Raw genomic sequence first — 22,254 nt, 5'->3', positions numbered from 1 at the left:
TCTATCGGAAGTATAATTTTTTGAAATCTGTTTTGAGATGATCTCTACATCACAAATAAAAGATTCCTACCAAATTTACAGTTTTTAGAAGCTATATTTTGGAAATTAAGATTTTTTATTGTTAACACCCAGCCCGCGATCCTCATTGGAGGTGATTCGTTGTAAAATCCGCTCTTAGATCATTTCTATATCACATATAGAAGACTCCTACTCAATTTGAAGCATGTAGGAGCTATATTTTGAAAATCAAAATTTTTTTTTGTTAACACCCACCCCCCAATCCATATTTGGAGTAAGTTGTCATAAAATCCGCTCTTAGATCATTTCTACCTCATATGTAGCAGATTCTTACCAAATTTGAAGTTTATGGAAGCTATAGCTTGGAAATTAAAAATTTTTATTGTTAACACCCATCCCCGCAATACTCTGTCGGGTGAACTATCGTAAAATTCATTCATAAATGATTTTTACATCACTTATAGAAAATTCCTAACAAATTTGGAGTCTGTAGGAGCTATAGTTTGAAACTTGAAAATTTTCATTGTTCATATCCACCCCCGCAATACCCTGAGGGTGAAATATCGTAAAATTCGTTCATAAATGATTTTTACATCACTTATAGAAAATTCCAACCAAATTTGGAGTCTGTAGGAGCTATAGTTTGAAAATTAAAAATTTTCATTGTTGATACCCACCCCCACAACCTTCTGTGGAGTGATCTATCGTAAAATCTATTCATATACTATTTCTACATCTCTGACAGAAGATTCCTACCAAATTTGGAGTCGATATAAGCTATAGTTTAAAAACGGGAATTTTTCATTGTTAACGCCCCCGCAAACCCCTTTGGGGGAGGAATTTCTTAAAATCCGTTCTTAGCTGACCTCTACATGGCAAAAGTAATATTCCTACCAAATTTCAAGTTTCTAAGTCTGATGGTTCCCGAGATATCGTGATAAGTGACTATATAGATAGGAATCTCTTATAATAATATAGATTTGTGGTAAAAATGACCATTATTTATTTACATTTTACAGAAAATGTCCTTAAATAATTATTATAATAAGATTGTTATAGCATAAAAACATCCACGAAAACTTAAAACTGATGTACAGTGTACAGAATTAATAAATTCAGGTTACTATTTAATATTTTCTTTTGCAATGTTTCATTTTTTCTAAAAAATTTTCCAAAATTTTTTCCATTGCTCAATATTTTTCCTTGAAAGATCTTCAACTACTCTTATTTAAAACTTTTTGTTCCTGAAATCTCTCTACAAGCTTACTCTCGACTTTAAAAATGACCTGTTGATCCAGTCACACAGTAAAGTTATTGCCCGGATTGGACAAAATATCAATACTCAAATCCCTTAAGCAAAGAATTTTCTAAAGTTACCGAGACACATATTTATAACGACACATAAACATATAGTTATAAACATAGTTTAATCAAAAAGTCTAAGACTGAAAGCGGGGATGAATTTTGGTCTTCGAATAGTAGGCGGAGCAACGTCGCGCGTCGTAGCATCCTTGCTTCAAAAGCATGTCGTCCTGCCTCTGTACCAGGGTGGGGAGCATCCCTGAATGCAGTTTCCGTCGAAGCATCGGCAAGATACAACGTGCTTGATAAAGCTCTTATTCACCATCTCTATCTAACTATTCCCACGTGACACGTGTTCCGCGATTTATTTCGTCCAGTTTATTTAGTGACTTTTCTTTAAAATTACAATTTTTATTTTATTTCCCCGCTCGCTAAAAAATTGCCAAATTTTTTCAAAATTTGTGATCAAAATTTTTTGTGGTGAAATAAATTTTAGTTTCTTTAATTTTGTTTTTGCTGTTGTTGTTGTATGTCATTTTGAGACTTTCAGGTAATCATTAACAGAGGATTATTCATCATTCAAATTTTTATCTGGAAGGTAAATATTTTTTTTTTTTTTTTTTTACTGTAATGATAAAAAAGATTTTTAATTTTTTTGCTCACTCCGAGTACATTCGCTTACCCAGTACCTTTTGGATTAATTCCGTAAATTAAGGAAAGAAACGAGTCAGCATTTTGATTCAGTTCTAATGAACGACTCGTTGTCGTTGTTTAAGGCTGATTGTTTCACGGTATCGGTAATTAAAATTTATTTTTATTTTTTTTCTCAAAAAAAAAAAAATTATAATAATAATTTCACATTTTTTAATTACTTGTTAAATAAATAATTATTTAATCACTAATCGTTTGACTTTGTTGTCACTGACATTTGTTCTTTGGTGAGTGGTATTACCAAAAGCTACTATTGTGTGGGAAACCTCAAAGAGAAACGCCAGACATGCCGGAGAATGTGGGTACAGTCTAAGTGTGTTTGACCGCAAGTGCCACTTACTACTTACTTCAATTTATTTTCTTTCACTTACATTTCTCTGTATATAAGTTCGTTAATTTAAATGTAAATTGTAATTTACATCATTAAGTATTTGTTCTCTTCATACTATATAGAGGGTAATTAACATTTTGACTGCTGAAACTTAAAATGATGTTATTAATAATTTTAAAATTATTAAGAGTGGAGACGGTATTTCGCTATAAAATTCAAAGTACTACTTATTTTGTGAGTAGATAAAAGGGAGAAGTGCAAAAACAGAGAGGACATTTTTCAGAACTAATGCGAATCGTTTTCAGCTCTCATTCTCTTATACACTGTTTATTTTTTTCTCCACTCTACGTTCTAGTTACGTGCTCGGTTGTTTCGCTTCCTATATGCCTGTCTCTCACTTTTCTTGTGCGGTTCGTAGTATACATATACTACACGTAGATATTTTAGTCTGTATCGGTATGTGTATGTGTATGTGTATACGTTTTTACCTCGGCATCCACGCTGACGTACTTTAGAATTCAATACTCTAAAAGATTCTAAAAGAAAGGAATTTCGAATAACATAAATCAGGATAAATATAAAAGAATTTACTGAAATAAATTTATTGTTTTCAGTTTTTTTTTTAGTTTTGAATAATAAATGCAGTGAAATAATGGAGTTTTCAAGTATTTTTTTGTATTGAGTCGATTATGAAAAATTACGGAAAAATCTTTTAACATGTGAGTTTGACAGATAAAAAACCATCTATACTAAGCTCAAAAATTTTATCATTGTTTATTTTTGTTCAAATGGGTCCAAGAGTCATGGATGTGTTTTTGTATTAATTGATCATGCATAGACAATCATGCATTCATGCATCATACTATATATCAACATATGTGCTTACATATACACGATAATAAACTACTTCAAAAAATTCACCATTGATTCAAGGAAATAAAATTTTTGAATATCTTAAAGAGTTTCGAGACCAAACTGACAGTATTATCAAAAATTTAAAATTTTCTATATCAATTAATAACGTCTTATGTCAAAATTTGAAGTCGATTGTCTGTATATAGTCTAGTCAAAAAGTGAGTTTTCTGCGAAAAATCGTTACAGTGCTCTTAAAAATATGGCGATTGGTACATTGGATTCAGAATTTAATTCTGAGAAAGTGGTATTTTTTAATTTATTCGCCATTAAAAATTTCATCTGTTATAAACAAAAAACGAAGAGAAAAAAAGGGAGTCTCGGTTTTGTAGCTATAACTTCAAAAATATTAAAGATATCTGAAATTTGAAAAAAGATCCTAAAAGAGGAGAAAATTTTAGTAAAATAAGTTTCACCTCTCGGAGTTGTAGCTCTATTATTTATAATTTTAATTTAACGTTGAAAGTTGGGGTCCGCGCGGTCATTTCGGTACCTAAGCGTGTCGCCGCCAAGCAAAGTATGCAACACAAAATGATTTTTTTATAACATTCAATATTAATTTAAAAATCTGAATAAATTATAGTATCATCTAGATACTTGAAGGAATATAGCCCCGCAAAAAAAATTTTTTAATTTGATTTTTGTTTAAGTTATTTAATTGTTAATCAACTAATTTTTCGTAGACTTGAGTTTTCATAAAATCTCTTATAAAAGTTTATATACGGAAGCTAGGACTTCCCAATTTTTGAAAACTTTCAACTTTCTTAGCGGGAAGTTAAAAAACTACTTGATTCAAGAAAAATATTATCTTCAAAATTTCACTTTTCTGTCGAGATATTCAGTTCCAACCAATTCAACAAATTCATTTTTAAATCAAAAACATAAAACTCTTAGATAAGAATTTCTTTTTCTTAAATTAAGATAGGCGATAACATTGATTCAAGATATTGACTTGTTTCAATGATGCTAAAAATGCTCGGATTCCGGTTATTTACACGGAGAAAAATTAATTATACTACCTACTATACAAAAATAGTAACTCCTACTATCTAAAATGGTAATAAAATTAATTAGTAACAAAATAATAGGTGGTATCATTGACAATTGTAATAGTCTAATGGTAACGATTACTATCGAAAATAATAATTGTAATTATTATAAATTATAACTGTTACAATCAAGGATGATAACTGTAACCATCTCACATTGTAAAAATTCCAAAAGAAAAAATAATATAAATTTACTTAATTAAATCCTTTATTTACATCCATATTTTAGCTAATGTACATTTTTTTCTTTGAAATATTAAAATATTTTAAATTCCCTTCAAAATTTTTTTTTGAAAATTTGATTTTTTTGAGGATTTAAAATTTTTTTTTGAAATTTTAATTTTTTTTTTAGTTTGAATTTTATTGAAAATTTTGATTTTTTTGGAAATTTCAAATTCTTTTTGAAAAATTTGGCGTTGAAACTTGTTTCAGAAAAATAAAAATTTATAAATATAATTTCAATCCGAATTTAATCCCGATTTTTTGTGCACTACACTGCATTACAGCTGCTTTTAGTTTATTCAAAAATGCATCCACGGTAACGCAGATTATTAATTTTTTTAATATTTTTTACTAGCTTGGATAGTAGTTATTATTATTACTGATAGTAACTGCAACCATAAGGTTATATTAGGAATTACGATTTTGATAATAGTAGTAACTAAATAAAATAATAACAGTTATTATTACTGATTACCATCATAATAGTAGTAGCTACTATCAGGATGGTAAATACTACAATTCAAATGGTTTATTTAATTATTTAAATAATATTTACTATTATCGAATTCAGATAATAGATTTTAACATAACTAGATAATAAACTCTACTATAAAATTTTCTCCGTGTACGTCTCAAATATATATATTTTTCTAAAGCTTTTTTTTTTGATATTTTGAATGAAAAAACTTTTTTTTAAAAAAAGGAATCATTCTCAATTGTGTTTTTTTTTGATAAAGAATTTAAATATATCTCACAAAAGTAATATACTGTTGATCACAGATGTGAAATTTTTAAAGCTAAAAATGTGAGTTTCAAGATGAAAAATTCTTCAATCAAAACGTAAGGTTCTCTTCGAAATAACTTCCTTCAATCAACTAGTTGTTTTTTTTTTTTTTTAGTATGGAAAAATATAATCATATATGCAGAACTCAAAATGCAACTAAGATTCTGCCTATAAAATCATAAGTAACTAAAAAATTCGATACATGAGCCTAGTCACTAACAGATACATAAAAAATGAAATAATGACAAACCACAGAAGCAAAGTGAAATAGAACCACCACCAGCGCCAGGATTTTTCATTTTTAATACAGTAGCTCGTTCAGCGGATTAAATATAGCAGTCGTAAAAGAATAATAAAGTACATGTGAATGCTAGGAATAAAAAACAAGCTGAAATGAGTTATATGAGAAGAGTATAAGGGGAGATTTGTGGTGTTTCAGTTTGCCAGTGTTAAAACTAAAGCGGAATCGTTTAGCACGCGATCGCGTCGTAATTCTAACCTCGGCATGCCAGTTTAACTGGCACGATAACCCCATCTTCTTCTAGATACTATATAATACTATTCCGCAAGTTTATGCTCTATTCTGTTCTGTATTACGTATATATCACACATGGGGTAATTTGTGTCGGTCTTAACTTTTTATTCTGACGTAGAGAGAGTTACCTACTATACGCGTAGTATATACCTGTATAACACACAGCAAACGTATACGCTAATGTTTCCAGTATTGGACATAAATGTAGGCGTATACAGTATATACTTAAGCGGGACGGATCAGTGTTATATTGCAAAAGGTATAGCAGTATATAACATTGGGCATAAACACGAGCATTGGGAGCATGATCGTTGGCTACTTGGCACGCAAACGGGCTTAATTGATCAGTGAATCGTTTATACATGCGGTACTTACATAAGAACTCATGTCACACGCTATCCTATAAATTGATTACTACTACACACTATTGTACTCTCTTGAATTTTTAGCTTGATTTTCGTTTCAACTGCTTTTATAATTTCAATTTCGAATTAACAAGTTAAGTTTTATCTCTTCAACTTCAAAAATATCCTTCGAAGATTGTTGGTAATTATTGTTCGATTGCTTCAGGATAAATTTGAAGATTAATTCGCGAGTTCTTTGAAGGTACATCGGGAATTTGTTATTTCATTTTGACGGAAGATGATACTTTGTTATAAATTAGAAAACGATCCGAAAAAAGTTTTTATGGCTTCAGCAAAAAAGCTTGGAGATGATTTTTCCGAATGAAAGTTCAACTTTGAAACGATCATAAATTTTTATACGGAAAAAAATTAATTGGGAAAATTTGGTTTGTTTTTTGTAAATATGTACAATGAAAATTGTAGAGTTTTTAGTGAAAAACAATACTTGACGTAATATTTATGTTATGCAAAAAGTAGGTGAACTAATAAAATAAATAGATAAATAAAAATAAAAAATAAAACAATTTATCATGTCCCGGGTTTGAACGCATTAGTAGAGGAATGTTTACTTTAATATTCTCTGCTTTTTTGAAATAATGTTTGTGGTGACTGCTTTTACCTCGAACTGGTTGATTAAAAATGAAATTTTTTCGGTTTTTTAATTACACTATAATATTTAACGAAAGATATTTACAAAAAATTGATAGCATCGCAAACATGAACAAAGTTTTAAAGTCATGAGTAAATTAGTTTTTGAAGAGGCTATTATTCGGGAAAATAATTAAAAGCTCTTTATCACCGCTGAATTTATGCTGAGAAGTCGTTACATTTTTTTTAACTTCCCACTAAACAATAACAAATTTTTAATAATTCAGGAAGCTATTGTTTTGGGTAAAATTTTTGTTAAAAAAATTACCAAGTTCCGCGGTATTATTTAGTTAAGTAAAATATAATTATCTTTCAAAGTGAAACTAAAAGTAAAAGAAAACTGGATAATGCAGGTGTTTTCTCGGCTTCAATGGAGTATTTATAACTTACTAATAAGGAGTTTATTTCATTAGATAATTTAATTTTCTGAAACTTATCAATAAAAAGATTAACTTCACTATCTACTTTACCGTTTGACTGCTTCAAGTAATTAAAATTTTATAATATAAAGCAATTAAAAAGTTTTTGAATTTAGTTACTTAAAAATAAATATCTAGATAGTTTAGCCTACCATTATAATTAAATTCCTTATAATCATATTTATATTTGGGGCATTCCAAAAAATTTAAAATTTTATTGAGAAACGTTTTTAATGGGGTAGAAAAGGATAAACAATTTTCAGCTAAATCGAAAGAGATATGTTCCAAATACGATTGATTTGAGATGGAATATTACATTTAAATTTTTATATCTTATTATTATTTTTTTTTATGTCATCATGAATTTTTAATTAACATTTAACCTCGCTTGACATGTAACTTTATAAGCAAAAGTAATACAAATTATCGAACTAAAAATAAAAGAAATAATGAATTCAAAAGCTTATTTAATTTTAAATAGTATCCACTTTATCATGACAGTTATAATGTTATTTTAACAGCGGAGAGGTTTCATAATGCCTTTCATTAAATATCCTCTTTAGTAAGTTTTATTTAAAATTAATTTGAATAATTTCTAAGTTAAATATTCATTAAGCCGTTGTTATTTTAAAAAAATAAGTAGCATGTTTAGCATAAATAAATTAAAAATTAATAAAGCGATACTGGTATTACCGGAGATAAATCTCTCGAGGATATCAGTTACGTGAATAAATTTGAAAATTTAAAGCAGTAGTAAATCTCAGAGCCATACAAGATACAATGCATCGCATATATTTATATCGGGGCTGAAAAAACATGGTCAGCTAAAATTAAGGCCGTTGTAACATTGTGAACGGCCAAGTTATATTTATTTATGTATTAAACAGGCATTATTTATACTGTCCGATGAATATGCATTGGCCGGTGGCAGTGCCGAGGTGTCGAGTGCAGACCCGTCGCTATCACTGGCTCATCAATCACACACAGTACTACCGACTCGTCTCTCTTACACTATATCTTCTGTACATGTATTTATAGATTTACATATACAGATACATATACATTTACGGGTGTTTAGTTACTACTCTCATTCTGCAATCCGCCCATATCATCCCTCAGACCTTAACGGTTCGGTCGCAATTGACACTAATTTACGTAATTTTTTAGTCTCTCACATGTCACCCTTCCTATCCATTTTAAATATCTTTTTATATTTTTATCTCTGCGGTGCATACAGCTATAGTTTGAGTTATAAGAGCAATTAAATAATCCAAAGAATGTAAATTTTTTTCTTTAGATCCTTATTTGTCAATCAGAATTATTTTAAACTAAAAATATTTTATGATGATCAGGGCCTGGAAGTTGGGGCCAACAATTGCACGTAAATTAAGCGAAAAAAAACACGCTTGAATAAAATAATCGAAAAAAAATGACAAACGTAAACAAGTCAAATTGTTTACATGCAAAATATAGCCTCTAACGCAAATGTCAAATAAAAAAAAAAGTTGACAGTAAAACGAGTAAAAAGAATTTAAAATTATAATAAAAAATTAAAATAAATTTTAAAATGAGAAGGGAATTTTCGAATAAGTAAAATATATGAAAAAATGTTAACTATGAGCGCAGTATTTTTTCTAACTTCCCGCCAAGAAAATTGAAAATTTCCAAAAGTCGGGAAGTTATTAGTTTTACCCCGTTTTTCGAAAATCGAGTTTTCAACGGATGTTGACGTTTTGAGGTCCTAGGAAGCCTCCCCGAATGTTTCCGCGGTGATGTCCGTATGTCTGTATGTGTGTGTGTGTGTGTGTGTGTGTGTGTGTGTGTGTGTGTGTGTGTGTGTGTGTGTGTGTGTGTGTGTGTGTGTGTGTGTGTGTGTGTGTGTGTGTGTGTGTGTGTGTGTGTGTGTGTGTGTGTGTGTGTGTGTGTGTGTGTGTAGCCGTGTGTAAACCTCTCATAACTTTTGAACGGCTCGACGGATTTCATCGCGGTTGGTGCCATTCGAAAGGGCTTGATTAAACTTAGATTTTGAATACAATTTGGAGCGATTTGAACCGGTATATTTTGAGAAATCTCAAATTTCAGAATTATTTTCAGAAATATTTTTTGCTACACATTTTGCTCGGTATCTTACAAAATGCCTTTTTTTGCTGAACGGGCAGAAAGCGTCAACTTTCGGCCCACTGCGCTAAACAAAGTTGCCACTTTCTGCCTTCGTCGAGCAAAAAAATAGCATACACTCCTCGGGAAGTAAATAAGAAAGCCTCAGATCACATGTTTGTTGACTTCGGCCAAAAATTACTTTCTTCGGTGTGTAATATACTATTTCTGCTTGATGTAGCCAGAATGTAGCAACTTTGTTTAGCGCAGCGGCCATTTTTTTAATTTATTTTTTTCAGAATTATTTTTTAGTACACATTTTGCTCAGTATCTTACAAAATGTATTTCTCAGTGTATCTGGCCGAATATCTAAATCGGTTTCTATTTTACTGTCTCTTTAAATATTTTTTTTAAATTGGAGATAAAATTCAAGACAAAATTCAGTACAACATTAAATGTGAAATCCAAGATAAAACTCAAGACAAAATTAAGGATGAAATTTAAGAAAAAATCTAAGATAAAATTCAAGACAAAATCTAAGATAAAATTCAAAACAAAATCTAAGATAAAATTTAAGAGAAATTTCAAGACAAAATCTGAGATAAAATTCAAGACAAAATCTAAGATAAAATTCAAGACAAAATTTCAAGACAAAATTTCAAGATAAAATTTCAAGGCAAAATTTCAAGACAAAATTTTGAGATAAAAATTCAAGACAAAAATTTCAATACAAAATTTTAAGACAAAATTTCAAGACAAAATTTTAAGACAAAAATTCAAGACAAAAATTTCAATACAAAATTTCAAGACAAAATTTTAAGACAAAAATTTCAATACAAAATTTTAAGACAAAAACTAAAACCAAATTAAATTTCAATTTGGTGTTGATATTTTATTTCTCCACCAGTAATCAACTGTTATTTCTCCAGGGTTGAACTTGGGGCAATATACTTTTGAATTTTTCTGCAGAGAATTTTATTTTCCATAATTCTCAATAAATATAAAATTTAATCAAGTCAATACAAAATAATGGAATACGGAGAGAAAGGAATTGATGTTATTCCTACGTAGAATGGTAACCATTACTATGTTACATTGTACGGAAATTTTTGTGAGAATCCTGTGTAAATTTGCAGAGAAAAATCTAAAAAATTTTGATAACAATATGAAAAATCACTCATTCGATGTGGAATTAAATTCTAAAAATAGCGTTGTTTTTTTTTTCATTTTTTTGATAAAAATTTCAATTTTTTATCAACTCTTGAATTTGGATTAGCAATCTAATCCTCACTCTGCTACTAGCTTCAGCTGATTACGAGAAACAAAAAAATATCAAATTTTTTACAGCCTATCAGAAAGCTTGGCTCAGACTATCTTTTTTCTCTCTCTTTTAGCGAAACCAGATTCCTGGCCCTAGTTATATATAATTACAATCGTGGTCATTAATTTAAGTATGTTTTTAATATTACTGGAAAATAGCCGAGGCTTTGCTAGACCGGAAATTTTTTTTGTGGTTTTTTTGAGATTTCTCAAAATATACCGGTTTAAATCGCTCCAAATTATATTCAAAATCTAAGTTTAGTCAAGCCCTTTCGAGTGGCACCAACCGCGATGAAATCGGTCGAGCCGTTCAAAAGTTATGAGAGGTTTACATACGGCCACACACACAGACACACACACATATACAGACATACGGACATCATCGCGGAAACATTCGGGGAGGCTTCCTAGGACCTCAAAACGTCAACATCCGTTGAAAACTCGATTTTCGAAAAACGGGGTAAAACTAATAACTTCCCGACTTTTGGAAATTTTCAATTTTCTTAGCGGGAAGTTAGAAAAAATACTGCGCTCATAGTTAACATTTTTTCATATATTTTACTTATTCGAAAATTCCCTTCTCATTTTAAAATTTATTTTAATTTTTTATTATAATTTTAAATTCTTTTTACTCGTTTTACTGTCAACTTTTTTTTTTATTTGACATTTGCGTTAGAGGCTATATTTTGCATGTAAACAATTTGACTTGTTTACGTTTGTCATTTTTTTTCGATTATTTTATTCAAGCGTGTTTTTTTTTCGCTTAATTTACATGCAATTGTTGGCCCCAACTTCCAGGCCCTGATGATGATAAAAAAACTTTATAAAAGAGAAATAATATTATAATAAAAGGATTATTTAAAAAAAAATCAGCTGATTCGCTTTAAAAATTTTTTTCTTTTGATTTTTAAAATCTCGAATTCAGATCTTTATACCTTCGGTCGGTAACTTGACTAATAACTACATCATCTTCGGTTGATACTATCGATTTCTTTGACCAATAAAAATTTCTAACTAAAATTAAGGGCCAGTTTTTCAATCCGAGATAAAATTTTATCCAGGATAAAATTATTATTGCCAGTATATCTACAAACATGAAATATACATACATATATATATATATATATATATATATAGCATATATATATATATATATATATATATATATATATATATATATATATATATATATATATATATATATATATATATATATATATTGACATAGGATAAAATTTTATCTCGGTTTGAAAAACTAGCCCTAACTTTTAGCGTTCATTCATTTTAGTTTTTTGTAATAAGGATACATATGAGAAAATTTAATGGTATGGCTATATCAGACCTTATATTGGCATGTCAGAACCCTTATGGAGATTTATCCTCATATATAATTTTTCCATAAAAATATTGTTGGAAATCTCCGATAGAAGGCAAATGATCATTAAACCTTCTCCTTATCATAATATAATATAAAATTGATGATTAAAGTGAAGTTAGTTTAGTATCAAAATTCTTGATCCTAATCGAAAGAACTAACCTTGATTCCTTATTCGTTTAGAATTAGGGCGTGCGCGTACAGCGCGCAATTTTAATTTCTAGTAAGGGATTTAAATTCGAGGTGTTAAAAAATAAAAATAATTTTTTTTTCATCCTTAGAAGCTTATCTGATATTTTAATCAACTACTAAACGAATTTTCATTTAATACGACATGTTAATCGACGTACAAGTCAATAGAAAAAATAAAAAACTACAACATCAATATAGGCTAGATATAAAAATTGGCCAAAATAGAAATTTTATTTTTACGAGTCCTGTAATATAAAATTGATGAGTAAAGTGAAGTTAGTTTAGTATCAAAATTATATAGATACTAATCAAAAAGGTGGCCCCTAATTCCTTATCGGTTAAGGAGTAGAATGCGCGCGTATGCGCGCAATTTGAATCCCTAGTAATAATATAAAGATAATGAAATGAAAACTAAACAGTCCATAAAAACGGAATGTTAAATTAAAAGGATAATTACTACACTTAAGTGAAAAAAGTTCCTTAACCGAAAAATTGATTTGGTCGTCGGAAAAGGGTGAAAAAGTCAAGCTCTCTGAGTCAGAGTATAAAAGGATGTAAAACGGTGAGGAGAATTGGGTGAGAAACGTTCAAGAGTTCCATTCGTCAGACGGAGAGCATTTAAATATATATACAAATTGAAGGTGTAAGCAAAAGAGTAAGACGGAGCGAGCTCAAAAAAGTTTCGGAAGGAAGGAAGTAAGAGAAATTCAGCTCTGGCAAAGTGCCGTCGTAGTAAGTTCACGGGTACTTTTTAACGGTATATAACATAGCAGCAGTAACAGTACCAGTGCTAGTAGTAATAACATGAATATTCTCTTTTTCTCTCACTCCTATGTAGAATGTATATCTGAGGAGAAAACTGAGACTATGGGGTGATGAGATAGAGTAAAATGGTGAATGTTAGAGTGAACTGCTGGTCTTCGTTCTATTACAGACCTTTTTCCCCCTCACCTCCTATTCGCTGGATAATTAAACGAAATTCATTTACATAGCTCGAGTAATACAACTTAGATCGTATTAGTGGCATCCTTCTACCCGTGAATTTCATTCTCTCTTTTATACTTTTCTACTTATATATCTCTAAATCTCTTTCTCGCTCTCATGCATATATACACATATATGTATGTGTGAGTGCTCATACTTATTACTAGTCAACGAAATGATGCATGAATAAACTAACGAACGAATATACAAACGAAGTAACAAGTAAGCTTTATATACTACTTTAATATTGTTTACATTTTGTCTCGTTCGATATGGACCTTCTGTTTAATTTTATTATTTTATCAACAAACTTTGTTAATAATCATAATTGTTAATGGAAGCTAAAAAGACCTAATAAAAAATTTAAGAAAGCTAAGTATTATATTAATTTAAAAATAATAATTATTATTGCTAGTTTGCCGTATTCAATAAAAATGATTGATATATTAGTATAAATATAACTATAATAAAGACCTGTCGAAATGAGGTCAATGGTATGTCCATAGTCAATCCTTTGATTTTTTTTACTGTACATAATATACATATTTGACTTGTTAGTTTTAAGTTAATAGATTAATTATTAAATTTATTAATATTGAAGTTAATTAACTAAACTTTACGCATAAAAACATTGATTAAGGTGCTCTACACAAAAAAATTTGAAGATGTTGATTTGACATATAATGAAAAAATTCAAATATTAACTTTCCGGTTTTCATACCTTGTTATATACACAGAATTTTTAATATTTTTTGCATAATTAAAATGTAATAAAATTTTATCCATACTTTAAAATGATTTCACTTTGATTAAGCTGCACAATACCAAGATTTCTATAGAGTGCATTAGCATTAGTGTATATAATTGTTTCGTATTTATTTTTTTTTTGTATCGCTACTAGAGATTGGAGGAACAGATACAAGTTGGCTGGTACCGACGTGAGAGTTGAATTATCAAAGGCTTCAACGCTCTATACAGCAACCGCAAACTCATCGGTCAAATGGGTTTTTCAACAGTACGTAGAAAAGAGCATAAACGTGATGGTTCAACTAAATTCGCGCTTCCTGATTCGCTGCTGGGATATAACATTGTTGATTTTGCTGGAATGTTTTCAAGTATTGTGTTGCTTTGCTTTTAGGAACCAAGAGTGATTGATAAAGTTCCGTATTTTGAAAAACACTTTTTCACTGAAGCCATTATCGATTTTAGCTTTATGAAAAAAATGTATATCGTAAGTATATGTGGAAACATAAAACATGCATTCAAAATAAAATATATGCCTAGAAAATATTTTTAATTACTAATTTTTGGCCAATATTTGTATCACTTTCAGTAAATTTCTCCAGAAACCTAAAAGATATTTTTCGACTCGTGACGGAAGTTTTCAAAAATATTGATATTCTATATTCCTAGTAGTCAAGTACGTTTAGAAAATAACATGTTTTCGAAATTTCATATAAGTTTCAAGTTTAAATCTTTTAATTTTTATTTTGAGCCAGACCATGACAAATTTAAAATGCTAGATTGAAGATTGGAAAAATTTCTATCATAGTCTTTTCTACGATTTCCAATATTAGTATTAACAAATCTACTTTTATTTTAGAAAATTAACTTAAACCAAGAAAGTTAATTTTAAGAGTTTCATCTTGATTAATCAAGATGAAAAATTTTTAAATCAAGTAAAATTTACTTAAAATTATATATTTTACGCATTATTATTGTTTTATCAATACAATTTTTGTCTTTTAACATTATATTTTTAATACAAATAAATTTGATGGGGTTATATGATTCGATATTCTATTGTCAAAAATTTTAAACTGAATTTCATTTAACAGTCACTTAATCTATTAATAATATACGAAAAATCTAAATTCAGCATTGGTTTGTATGAATATCATCATAAAAGAAAAAACAATAACAACAATGATAAATAGCAATTAGCTAGACTTATAAAACTTCCTACTATCCAAAAAGGCTGATAGTTCGAACAATAGACAACTCGATGGCAGCGGCGGTGTATGAATTCATCCGTGAAATTACGCCGATTGAATTGGTCATTACTGATTTGGGATGGCGTGACTCCGAAAGGAGCGCATATTCATACAATCCAACTCCAATACGATAACACAGTCACCCATATAGTTCCACACATGTTTGCATAGAGATTCACATATATAATAAGTATATATCTATAACTAAAACTGTATCTACCCACGATGGACAATACAGCAATAGTCAAATACAATGTCTGATATACGTAAAGCTATGTGATCCCGAGGCTACATGACAGAGGTTATCGAACAGTTTCGTGGTAGCATTTCGATTGATCCATGCGATTAACGATTCGAACAAACCATCAGTAAATAGCTCTAAGCTATATATTTCATAAAATTTTTAGTTAAAAACACGTCAGTTAAAAGTAAATGAAATGTGCCCAAGCTTATATTTCATTTTTTTACATCGACTGATTGAAAATCAATGCAAGGTTGGTGTATGTAACATCGAAAATAATGTAAAGTAAATCATGCGAATTTTTATTCGAATAGTGCAACCATGTATATTTCTAATATGACTAAATATGTCAGTAGATGAGGTTCGCTTAATTGTTTTATTTTTTGAAAGCTTATGAGCTTTCATATGAAGCGACTGCAGTCGCTTGTTAGAAATAAGAAAGTTTGGTAAATTTAAATGTGCATGCCTTACGCGTTCGTGTTATACGTAAATTGATCAAAGACAAGTTTAAATACTTGAAAGTTTTCTCAGAAAATTTTCTGTACAATTCACTTTTAGTGTTATTTTGAATTTTTTTGTAAATAGAAATGATTCTGCGAGTTGAAGCTCATAACTAGTGACGACAGTTTATTACAAATCATAGAAATGCGCGCGCACATGAGATACATAAGAAACTCAGTTTATAAAAAAATATAATACATCTGGATACTTGATGACTAAATATTACGACAAAATGATGATAAAAATCTTGTATTTGCAATTAATTGAATAATCATTGTCATGATTTTTGAATCACTTTTGGTTTTTATAAACCAGTTTGATTCACCTGGCGATTTTTATAAAAAAGTTTATAGAAAATTTTACATCTTTTTTTTTTATAAAATTGTTAATGCTTTCTTTACGTTTCAGTATATGCATTTTTAACTTCCCGCTAAGAAAATCGAAGATTTTCAAAAATCGGGAAGTTATTGTTTTCACCCGGTTTTGCAAAAATCGAGTTTTTATTATATCTCTACGTTTGAAGGTCATAGGAAGCTTCCCTGACTACCCCTGCGATGTTGTCACTATGTCTAAGTGTGTGTGTATTTTTTTTTTTTTTTCCCTTAGGGGGGGGGGGAATCCTTTTTACGGATTCTAGGCATAGTTGTTTGGCCTGGATATGTGGCGACTCGACGCAGCGTCATACTAAAACTCGACACTAACGCCCCTACCCACTAAACCCTAAACCCCTTTTCCTTCTTTCCTCTAATCCCTCATGAAAACCGCTGTCAGGCATTACTTCGTGAAGGGAGAATCTAGCTACTGCTCTTCCTTCTGGTGGCTAAGGTGTTAACTACCTTCCTTCTATCTTCTGCTATTTGCTCTTCTTCTTTCGGTGGAACGCAAGTCTTTAAGGACTTCTGTTGCAAACGTGTTGGTAGCGTTCCAGGCAGCTTCTGATGACAACATTGCTTCCACTAGTGAATCTGGTTGCATTCTCTGGTTCAGGATCCTCTCCAGTTCTTCACGCTGTGGATCGAAACGAGGACATACAAAGAAGACGTGCTCCGCGTCTTCAGCAGCTCCTGGGCAGGACGGGCACTCCGAAGAGTCATCGTGCTTAAAGCGGTGTAGATACTCTCGAAAACACCCATGTCCCGACAACATCTGCGTAAGATAGTAATTGACCTCACCGTGATTCCGGTTAAGCCAAATGTCGATCCGAGGTATGAGACGGTGCGTCCACCTACCCTTCTCTGCAGCATCCCATTGTAGTTGCCATCGGCCTATGATCTTCTGCCGTTCTTCAATTCTAAGTTCTTCAGGGCTCAGTGCAGGTGACCTTTTTCGTTGGTAAAGGGCCCGTCTTTCCTCTGCTAGAACTCTAAGAGGTAGGGTTCCAGCAATGACGCACACTGCTTCTTCTGATATGGTGCGGAAGGCACTAGCTACTCGTAGGGCACTCAGTCGGTATATTGGTCCAGCTTTCCTCCATGATTCTTGGGTTTCCAGTGCATCAGCCCAAATGGATATTCCGTAAGTGAGCACTGATGTGACTACTGATGACAATAGTAGCCTCCTGCTCTGCATTGGGCCTCCGATGTTAGGCATCAGCCGTGCGAGACTAGTCCTCACTACTGACGCTTTGGCACTGACATGTTCCATCTGCTGCTTGAAGTTGAGTCGTGCATCCAGCATCACTCCCAGATAACGGATAAATGGTTGTGATGTGATTTCTTGTTCTCCGACTCTCAACTTGATGGTTTCTACCGTTTTTCTGCTGGTGATGAGCACTGCCTCGGTTTTATGCTTGGCTAGTTGCAAGTTCATCATGTCCATCCACAAATTGACTCGTCTGAATGTAATATCAAATGCCATTTCTATCTACAAGTTTGACTCCCGTAGGCAATGCTATTCTCAGGAGGCCATCATACATGATGTTCCATAGCAGAGGACCTAAGACTGATCCCTGTGGCACTCCTCCGGAGATTTCGTACACTTCCGTACCATTCGTCGTGTCATATTTCAGGAGCCTGTTCGTGAAGTAGCTCGCTACTATTCTGCGAAGGTATCCTGGTATGTTTTTTTCTTCTAGAGCCCGCATAACGCAGTTTCAATTATCGGAGTTGAAGGCATTCTTGATGTCCAAAGCAGCCACCAAGCAGTGTGTGTGTGTGTGTGTGTGTGTGTGTGTGTATGTGTGTGTGTGTGTGTAAGTATGTGAACCGCTTATAACTTTTGAACGACTAAACCGATCGGAACCTACTAAACGGCGTTCTAAAGAGTTCTTTTGAACTTAGATTTCCTGTGAATTTGAACCGATTCGGATCGATAGATTTTGAGAAATTTCAAAAAAACTAAGAAAAAAATTAGGAAAACGGTTGACCCTGAAGGCCATCTCTGCAACTTCCCGCTAATTCCATACTTACCATACTACCAACCACGATGAAATCAGTCAAGCCGTTCGAAAGTTATAAGCGGTTCACATCCTTTCACATACACACACACACACACACACACACACACACACACACACACACACACACACACACACACACACACACACCGTGACGTTCAAAGGTTCAAAAGTTCAAAGGTTTTGATTAAGAGTCGTGATTTTATAATTATTTGTCAAGTTTAAATTTATTTTGACTTTATCATAGTTTTTCTATCGTGAAAGTTTAATGATATAAAAGGATCTTAATTTAACAGTGATTGAAAATAAATTGAGATGGTTGTGTGAAAGTTTTTCACTAAGCACAAAAGTATGAGGTCAAGTTTGTGAAAATAAATCTATCATAGCCCGCACGCGCAAGTTTTATAAATATAAAAGCTAAAGAAGTAATTCCATTAATCATGAATCATAAATTATGAATTATGAATAATAAATATTCTGGTAAGAGTAAATAAAATATCAAAATATTATAACTTTGTATAATTATAAAAATGCAATTATAATGATGCAATGTGATGAATAATTTAAATCTAGACTTATATATTCCAATAGTTGTTGAATAATACTACCGGAAATTTATTTACTAGAATAACTTGACGAAAAATGAAAAAAAAAATTAAAGCATTATCCAGGTTATTATAGTTTTTTATGCATACATGGGTACCGTGGAGTTAAAAGGGTCTTTATAGGTGGTTGGAAAATTTGGTGAGCGCACGCGCCCAATGCTGCTAGTTGGCGGGTGAGAGGAATTTAATTTAGAACTTGATTTATATTTTAGCCGGCCATAAAATGGGGAAATAATTTGTCCCCAGGAACCGTACCGTGTGAGATGGGCTCTGGAGCTTGGGAATGAGCTTTTCCAAGCTCGGTATACTTCTGCGACGCCTTTACTCTAACTCTTGCGTTTCTCGTTTGCCACCAGCTAGCCTACTATACCTCTACGCGCTACCTATCTATCTCTTCTCGTCCTTATTCTGCTTGAGCTCGTATACCTTTTAATATTCCGGTACTTAAACTATTTTCTATTCAACTTTATTCAATTATAATTACACTCTATATCATCGACATCCATTATTCAAATAGTTTATTTAATATTCAAATTTAATTACTGCGTTTCCGTTTCCCTATTCATTACTCAAAATTTACTTGGAAAATTATTTATATTACTTCAGCCTTCTATCAAACCTAGTATATAACTGCAAATATTATTATTATTTTACTGAAAAATTCACCCAAGTATTTTATTTCAGTAATAAATTATTTCGGATAGATAAACATCAGTGAGTTAAATAAGTTGTACGTAATTCTCACAAAATTTAATTTAAATATTTTTTAATATTTTCAATGAAATTTCACATTTTTTTCGTCCAATTTTTATGGAATTATTAGTTTTAAATTATTGAGAAAATCAGCAATTAGATGGATTTTATACACTGATAGAAGGATTTGTTTATAGTTAAAAATATTTGTTAATATTTAACAAATCATTTATTAGAGACCACTTTTTAGTCCTTAACAAATATTTCTTAGTATTTAAAAAGATTTATTAATATTTAATAAATGAATATCTGATTTATTAAATACAAACAAATCATTTTAAATACTAAGAAATTTTTGTTTGATACTAAAAAATGGTCTCTAATAAATGATTTGTTAACTATTAACAAATATTTTTTTAATACAAATAAATCCTTCTATCAGTGTATTCTTCATATTTTTATAAATACTTGAATGTAAAGTAATATTTTTAACAAATTCATATTTGTAACTGATATAGGGTACACGGAAAGATTAGAATCTGACTGGTTATTGTTCTGAACCTGACTCAGTACGGTGCTAAAACAAAATCGGCGAAAATTTAGTTAGTACATGACTAAGCAATGTGCGCACAGAATTCAGTCAGGTTCTAAATAGTGATCAGTCTAGTGGTGTACCTTAACTCAAGCATAGTAACCAGTCGAGTGCCGCACATAAATTATTTGTGTGCGCACACGAATGGTTATCGTCCGGCACAGGAGCTGGTCGTCTGCTGTACTTGAATAATCATTTTACTTTGATTAATAAAGAATTCTTTTAATAAAGAATTAAGCGCTAAGAAGACTATCCACCATTACCTTAAAATAACTGAGGTGACCAAAACCGATGATTTTAACCTAATTCAGAGACTAAAAAAAGTTATATAACTAGTATATCTTTATCATAAACTGGGTTTGATACTTTTTCAGCGATAGTCGTTTATAATTAAAAATTCAGCTATCAATGAATCATTTTTTAACTTCCCGCTAAGAAAATCGAAGATTTTCAAAAATCGGGAAATTATTGTTTTCACCCCGTTTTGCAAAAATCGAGTTTTCATTATATCTCTACGTTTGAAGGTCATAGGAAGCTTCCCTGACTACCCCTGCGACGTTGTCACTATGTCTGTATGTATGTGTGTGTGTGTGTGTGTGTGTGTGTGTGTGTGTGTGTGTGTGTGTGTGTGTGTGTGTGTGTGTGTGTGTGTGTGTGTGTGTGTGTGTGTGTGTGTGTGTGTGTGTGTGTGTGTGTGTGTGTGTGTGTGTGTGTAAGTATGTAAATTTGGACCGATAGATTTCGGAGAATCTAAAAAAAAGTGTAAAAAAAAATTTTTTCATAAGTGGTTTTTTTGGAATAACTTTCGAACGGCTTCATCGATCAACTCCAAAAACTAATCAGCTCTTAACCTTGAAGAAACACGTCGATCGCGGCTAATCCGGTCAAAATCGGTTGATTCGTTCGAGAGATATCGTACAGGGAAGAAAACCCAAAAAAGTGTTTTCTCGGAATTACTCCGAAATTTCTAGTTTGATCAATTCAAACTTAAAGATTTTTCATAAGGCTTAAAAAACTGCGTCGAATGCTGCCAACCGCGTGAAAATCGGTTCATTAAAAACTTATTGCGGTTTGAAAACTCAAAAAATAGTGTTTTATCAAACTTTTGAGCTTGAAGAGCTCAAAAGCATAAAAAAGTTATTTTTTTGAGCTCGGAGAGCTCAAAACAACATATAAATTGTATTTTTGAGCTCGAAGAGCTCAAAAACGTCGTAAATGCAATTTTAAGCGCCCAGGAATGGAATTAGCGGGAAGTTGCAGGGATGGCCTTCAGGGTCAACCGTTTTCCTAATTTTTTTTTTCAATTTTCATTGATTAGCGATTCTAGCTAACTAAAATATTCCTACCAGAGCCATACAGTATTGCTACTGTAGGAAGACGTTTTGCTGTCGTAGCGCTCTATGAGTAGCTCTCTAGTAGATGGCTCAGTAGCAATATTTTTTTTTCCGTGTATTAAATTATTCATTTTTTAACTTGGAATCTTTTTAATGATTCTTTATTTTGAATTTAGTAATTTTTAAACCGGTGACATTTCATTGATACTTTTTTTTTGTATTATTTATGTTTCTAACATTTAAGAAATATTATTGTACGACTCATGATGCGAAGCATCAGAGAATGCTTTACGATCGAAAAATTTTTTTCGCCTTATTTCGGCAACTATTATTATTATTATTATTATTATTATTATTATTATTATTATTATTATTATTATTATTATTATTATTATTATTATTATAGCTTTGTTAGTTCACGGAATCAAGATATTTTGCATCCTATTGACAAGATAATTTAATGGAGATTAATTCCATACTTTTCAAAAATTTATTAAGTGCAATAGAAACGGAATAAATATTAAAATTGTTTAAAAAATTTTCCTGTCCGTCGTGTATGAAACCCTGAAAAAACTGTAACTTGCGAAAAAACGCAT

At 31.1% G+C, this 22,254-nt stretch overlaps 1 protein-coding gene across 2 annotated transcripts in view; it reads left to right on the top strand.

Annotated features, from left to right (window-relative positions):
• Nucleotides 1–1,575: 1,575 nt before the first annotated feature.
• The window catches only part of LOC123275516 (lachesin-like), a 132,000-nt gene continuing 111,321 nt past the window's right edge, over nt 1,576–22,254 (top strand). Inside the window, exon 1 of one of the 2 annotated variants that reach the window (XM_044743680.1) lies at nt 1,576–1,918. The gene's annotated coding sequence lies outside the window, so the exon portion shown is untranslated. The remainder of the gene's footprint in view (nt 1,919–22,254) is intronic. The other variant, XM_044743679.1, reaches the window with a different exon arrangement.

This window comes from Cotesia glomerata, linkage group LG2 (genome assembly GCF_020080835.1).
Source record: "Cotesia glomerata isolate CgM1 linkage group LG2, MPM_Cglom_v2.3, whole genome shotgun sequence".
Lineage (NCBI taxonomy): Eukaryota > Metazoa > Arthropoda > Insecta > Hymenoptera > Braconidae > Cotesia > Cotesia glomerata.
The sequence above is the reverse complement of the archived record's forward strand: the minus strand, read 5'-3'. Positions and strand labels throughout refer to the sequence as shown.